At 39.2% G+C, this 6403-nt stretch overlaps 1 protein-coding gene across 4 annotated transcripts in view; it reads left to right on the forward strand.

The window, feature by feature from the left end:
- The window catches only part of St6gal2 (ST6 beta-galactoside alpha-2,6-sialyltransferase 2), an 86925-nt gene that overhangs the window by 16915 nt on the left and 63607 nt on the right, over positions 1–6403 (forward strand). Inside the window, exon 2 of one of the 4 annotated variants that reach the window (XM_031346989.1) lies at positions 2876–2944. The exons of the other annotated variants lie outside the window; for them this stretch is intronic. The gene's annotated coding sequence lies outside the window, so the exon portion shown is untranslated. The remainder of the gene's footprint in view (positions 1–2875; positions 2945–6403) is intronic. 4 annotated transcript variants of the gene reach the window in all.

The raw sequence follows: 6403 nt of genomic DNA on the forward strand, positions 1-6403 counted from the left end.
TTTATAATACTTACTTTTATTGTTATAAATTTTAAGGAATACAACAAAAAAGGTATTGTAGGTATTGAGGGGGGTCTTATGGGAGGAGCAGTGGTACAAAAGGGGAACAAGAATGTGATTCAATTCTATTTAATTAAAATATGTTTTTAAATGTTAAAAAAATATGACCTATGAAGTATTATTTTCATTGTAGCTGAGGTTAGAATAAAACATTTTATCAGAAACCTGTGTCATTGAGTTCTCCCACCTGTGAAATGCTTTGGAAGCTGTAGAGGGCAGCCATGGAAGAGGCCCAGGAGCAGCTCAGAAGGTTCTGGCTCCAACCCAGAGCACTGCCTTGAAGAGATTTGTGAATCAGGTCCTCCCCATTTGGTTATTGCTGTTTGCTCCTCTTCATCCTTTTTCTCCTCTTCTTCCTTTTCTCTTTCTTTTTAAAGCAAATGAAAACAAAACCAACAAAGTAATAAGCAATTAAGTACATTCTAAACTTCAAGTTCTACCTCTGTAACATAAGACTTTGTGACATGCTGCATTTGGAGGGGCTAGCCATGATACCTGCATAGTACTCAAGTTCAGTTTCCTTGCTCCCATTTGGAACACAGCAAAATAGTCAAAGGAGATGGAGTTGACTGTGATCTAGTCCATATGGCTTCAGCAGGCTCTGCTAAGCCACATGGCATTTTTATTCCACATTAACTCTTTGGATAATGCCTTGTTCTGTAAAGGTATTTGTGGTTGGTCTTTGTGGTGGAAGTCCTCAACTTTGCTTCCCCCTTGAAACTTCCATGCACAGTTTTAATCCCTTTTCTCCAGTGCAATCTGGTCCTCAGTGTAAACAACCATTTGAAACTCAATGCCTCTTAGCCACCAAGGGCACTTTCCCAGCCCCTCCTTCCTGTTTGTACAGGTCAGACCTGCCAGGATGTGCAGCCTCTGGGCAGAGAGGTCATTAAATATGAGATGAGCCAGAGAGAGACTTTGAGCTTATGTGAAACTTGTCATGGAAATGAAAACTTTTTGTTTTCATTGCAGTTATCAGAAGTGACTTTACCATACTTCTTTCTGAAGTTGCAGATTAGGCTGATATGCCCTGCATGGCAGAGTTAGGTGTGTCTAGAATGCAGGGAATGGATGACAGCTGAAAGATACACAGAAAATCAGAACATGTAAAGGGGATGAGCTGTTCGTCTTCAGGAATACAGATTCATCAGTAACCTGGAAGAGCAGTGGACGACTTGGACACCGAGGAGTCTATTGTTGAAACGTTGAGTTGCCTTGTGCCAATGCAGAGTAACTGTAGAGTCAAGCTGCTTGGGGCACCATGCTGGCATTTACAAGGGTGGAAAGTGGGATGCTGGTCAAAATTAATTCTTTTTAAATTTTAGTTTTATGCTAAAGGCAGAAAATAAGTTCCTGAAAACAAGGTAGGACTCTATGTTTATGATTTACTCTTTAGTGCAAGCAGTTGACTGGGGAAAAAAAAGTAAGAAAGGGCAGGAGGGTCCCTGGGTCCTTTACAGTGCATCTGTCTACTTTTGCTGTGAAAGCCCCACATGGTTCTAGCAAAAAGCATAGGCTCTTTGGGAGTTGGGTCCCCTCTTGCCATAAGGCAGCCTGTTGTTGATAAGTGAATGGGAGCAACACTTGGGTAGATGCACAATTCGCACATTGCTAGGATCTACTCTGCTCAGGTCCCTTGTTTCTTTTTCTGTTCCAACTCACATTATCTGCAGAATAAAAGTTTCAGACAGTAGCAGGAAGGCATTACCTAGTGTGAGCTTTCCAAGCCTGAGGTTCCGGGTGACTATACAAAGGGCAGATCAAGCGTATCAGCCCTGCTGACATCTCATAGACATCCTTAGACAATATTATCTCTTCTTCATGTCTCTTATGTGTGCTATCTATAGCAATGTATATTTGTAGATTTCTTCTATGTTCTGCTTAGTGACATCACATTGCTAGTTTGAAATTATCTGAGGATAATTAACAAAAATGGGCAAATGCTAACAGCCTGATGTCTTTCCCTGCCTCTGTCTCTCTCCATAAGAGTCTAGTAAGCCCCCACTCCCCCCCCAAAAAAATCAGCAAGCTGCAGAGTTGGAATATAAATTCCTTTTGCATAATTTGTTACAAGTTGTAGCTACTGTGGCCATTACAGAAGCCATTAGAAAACATGAAAAGGAAAACTGAATGGAAGCGTCATTCCTTGAACATTGGTCCTTGGTGAAACTTTAATTGCCTTTTGTTTGAAGTCTGATTAAAATCCTCTTCTAGATGAGTTAAACTGTTTGAGATTACATCACTCTTGCAGTTGGAGAAGCTGCCCTATGGTTTAATAATCTTTACATTTTGATAAACTTAATAAATGAAAGTGACCACACAAAGTCCTAAGTTAGAAGTATGTTTGAATCCAGATATTCATGACTCAAATTTCATTATCTTTGCTTTAGTCAATGGAAATATGAATGTATTTAGTGTTGTTGTTGTTGTGTCATATAGAAGATGAAATTCAGGGCCATACATGTACTAGGTGCATGTTTTGTCTTTAATCTATAGCTTTACCATGGGAGGTAGTTGCTTGTGAAGTGCTTTGAGTGGAGGAAGGGATCTAGGAAGGCCAAGAAAGGTCTTAGGAAAACAGCACATGCAAAAGTCAGTAAATATGTGCCTGGAATCCTGTGTGGTCTCTAGGGCTGAAGGGGGAGGCTGGTTTGGGTAGAAGTACTGGGAGTTCACAGATTGTGGTCAGACTGGCATCTGTGAGTAGTTTGTTAATTTCAGTCATTATATGGAAGTTTTTCTGTTCAACATACTGTGGGAAACTTTCCAGAGTGCTAAACCAACTGAAGCACACCTGGAATTCATCTTCTTCTAGATTTCTCTCAAGCATCTGCTCAAGTGTGAAGATTTCCTAAGGAGGCTCCTGGACCATGGTCCTAATCTAGTGAGTATTGAGTAGAACATGGGATGGTGCATTTAAAGCACATCTGCTTAGAGATTCCAAGGCAGCATCAGGAACCACACACTGGTAAGTGCTGTCTTACAGCTTCTCGGCTATCCATGTGAAAAGAAAGGACTCAGTGGTTGTCATCTCCCTGCTCCTCTTCGCTCTTCACCCAGTCTGAATGGATCTTGACAGTTGCTGTGAGAGGCTGCACGCTGTTAGTTATTCTTCTTAGCTTACAGCTGAGAGAACTTTTTATTTTTTTTTATTTTTTATTATTTTTTGGCCTTGCACAAGGATGACATGCAAATTCATGAAGTGTTTCATATATTTTATATTTTATTTTGTTATCTTTTAAAAGACAAATGAGTGGGTGAATCAATGAGTAAATGAAAATCTAGCCACTAAGGTAAAGGTTACAACTGAAATGCTTATACCTGCTGGGAAAGGAAAAGTCAGTTTTCTCGAATAGAATGGTGATGGACGTGTCAACCACTCCAGGAAAGGCCTCATGAAAAACTCATCTTCTAATAGCTCAGGTTAATTAAGCAGCACCAGGTCTCCCCATTGGCCAACACCAGACCTAGACTTCTAGATATTTTTCTAATGTGCATTTCTTAGGTGCAGACAGCCTCAGAGTGGCCAAAGTGTTATAAAGATGTCACACATGAGGCTTCAGGACCAGCCTCAGAATCATAGCGCATTGAACTCTGAGTTCTTTTGGAATAATCCTCTCTGCTCAGAGATTCCTTGGTTTCAATTCATAAAGGAATAGATCATAAGCTGCAGTCACCTTGTAACCTTTCTACCCTCAGTGAACTAACGACATTAGATGAGGGTGAACCCTTTGAAGTTAAAACTCAGGGACAGTTATGGCCATCTCAATTAATGTAAGGACACACTAATGTTTAGGCACTAATGTTTAGGTACTTTTCGCAGAGTGTATCTTTATCATTAAGTGACATATGACTGTGTCCTGGAACACCATCGATGATCTCATCTAGCTAGTATCATTGGATGATGGGTTCATATACACAGATTAGAGTTATGTAATCTTTAAGTACTTCTGTCATTTTTGCATTGCTTGGTGCCAGAATAAAGCTGAGGATAAGAGAATGAACATGATTCCAGATGCCAGTGCTTTCAGTGCTAGCTGGTAACCTTGTGTAACTTCCTTTCTCTCTCTCTCTCTTTCTCTCTCTCTCTTTCTCTCTCTCTTTCTCCTTCTCTCTTTCTCTCTCTCTCTTCCTCTCTCTCTCTAAAGGAGAGAATGTTGGAGTTTTGTAATGTCTGCTCCAAAATCTGTAATTCCACTGATAGTATGTTCTTTGGTCTATGACAAAATATTTGCAACTAAGTCACATATCCATGGTTCTACCCTTACATTTGTTTATCTGGGATCTGGGACAATGGGAATGCATACTGCCAGTCAAATCCTTATATTTAAATAGGTCAGCAATTTGGTTAGCTCAACATTTGGTAACATTTTTTGTTTGCATGGCTGTTTGTATCTGGGAATGCTTGCCCCACATACTGCCTCAGATTTGTCCCTTGGTTAGAAAGCAACTTCCATTCATCTCACCCTGCTTCCCTGTTGATTCTGTTTAGAACTGATACTTTAACTTATTGAAGAACTGGAACTAAAATTTCATTTTAACAAAAGAGGCAAACAAGCCAGAAAGCATGTAATATGCTGTAAACTTTAAGTAGCTATACATGACTTGAACATTATATTCTGAAAGAGCCAGAACATTGGGGGAGTGTATTTTTCCTTTGGAAGGAAAGCAATAACCTCATATTGTTCAGAAATGAATTGCAGAAACAGATTTTTATCCAACTCATCTGACATTTTAAGTGAAACTTGACTGATGAATTCTGTGTTTCTTAGATAGACATTATAAACATTTTCTTTTTTCAAAAAGCAATCTAGTGCACGTGTATTTTTAGTTAAAGCTGTGTTAAACTTGATGTAAAATAGATTCTGCGAACATGTGTAGAGGAAAGAAAATATAATTTTATTTAAATAGTTCCAAGAACAGAAATAAAATGAGCAAAAGCAAATTGGAGTTAGTTAAAGCTCAGGGTTGCTCTTTGGGTGCATGGCTGTGGCTTTAGCTCTTCCCTTAGTCTGTGTGTCACATATGGAATGGCATCTAGCAATTTTATGTCTGAATATGAATGGATTGCAAAGGATATTTATTGAGTGAATGAATAAATTCTGCTGTAAAACTATGTATTGTACTCACTATGCATATTTGATTCAGATACATACATTAATTGTATGTCTTTTATATACTTAGTTAAGAGTATGACATAATAAACAGAAACTGTTTCACTTACTTATGGAATGCATCACGTGGCTCGAATGTGATGAAGACTGTTATAGATTTTCTTCACTAATCCTATAACTGAGGAAGATAAGTCTACTTTATGTCATCTATTTAATTCCTACCCATTTGTATAGTATCTGTGCATTTAGCAAATTCCAAAGGTGTGTGTGTTTGTGTGTGTATGGTGTGTACAAATTTGTTTAAAGTGATTGAAACCAAACATGTTTCAGATTTCAAATGGTTTTGACTTTGGGTTTTAAAATGTGCATACTGAGACTCTTGGGGGAAGAGACCCATGTCTAAACATGGGATTGTTCTGTCTTGTGTGCATCCTGCAGACAGAATGAGGCAATTTTATGCCAGATTTTTTGTGTCCTTTCATTTTTACCACAGGCGCTCACAGAAGTCAAGGATGGAAATTTCTGCTTGTGGGATAGGGCTGCCCCTCAAAGTGTCAACTGTTGGCACATTTTGAATTTTAGATAATTAATCAAATTCTCTGTGAGTATATTAATATTTCCACATATTTATGAATAATCTTTCTCCTCACAGGGTAGGTGAGCAATGGTGGGCTTCAGAGAAAGCCGTTTTCACCACTGCGGGTTAGGAAGCCTTGGATCCTGTGGTTTGAAGAGACCACGATATCTTTCTTCTCCTTTGCTGTGCTTTATCCATATTATCCTGGAGAGGATTAAGTGCAGCGGTTGGTTATTTAACTGTGACTATGACCTCATCTTTCTGTTCCTCTTTTACTTCTATCACCAATGTATCAAGAACAGACTAAAGCCACCCAGCCTGTTCTGTGTCACTGGCCAAAGTTGTGGTTGTATTATTATTTTCTCTTTTTTCTAATTCTATATATCACAAACTAAACTTCTGAAGGTCATAGGTGCAGTGCTTCACAGGAGTTTTAACAATTCATTTGTTGGGAAGGGTCTCTACTGAGATCCAGAGGGAGCAGGGCAGTCTGCTCTTTGAGGTCTGTCCACAATCACTGTCGCGACAGACAGTGCTGACATGACCAAAGCTGATAGTGAGCTTTACACAATCACAGTCGCGACAGTGTTGACATTACCAAAGCTGATAGTGAGCTTTACACAATCACGGTCACAACAGACAGTGCTGACAT

The sequence above is a fragment of the Mastomys coucha genome, unplaced genomic scaffold (genome assembly GCF_008632895.1).
Source record: "Mastomys coucha isolate ucsf_1 unplaced genomic scaffold, UCSF_Mcou_1 pScaffold3, whole genome shotgun sequence".
Taxonomy (NCBI): Eukaryota; Metazoa; Chordata; class Mammalia; order Rodentia; family Muridae; genus Mastomys; species Mastomys coucha.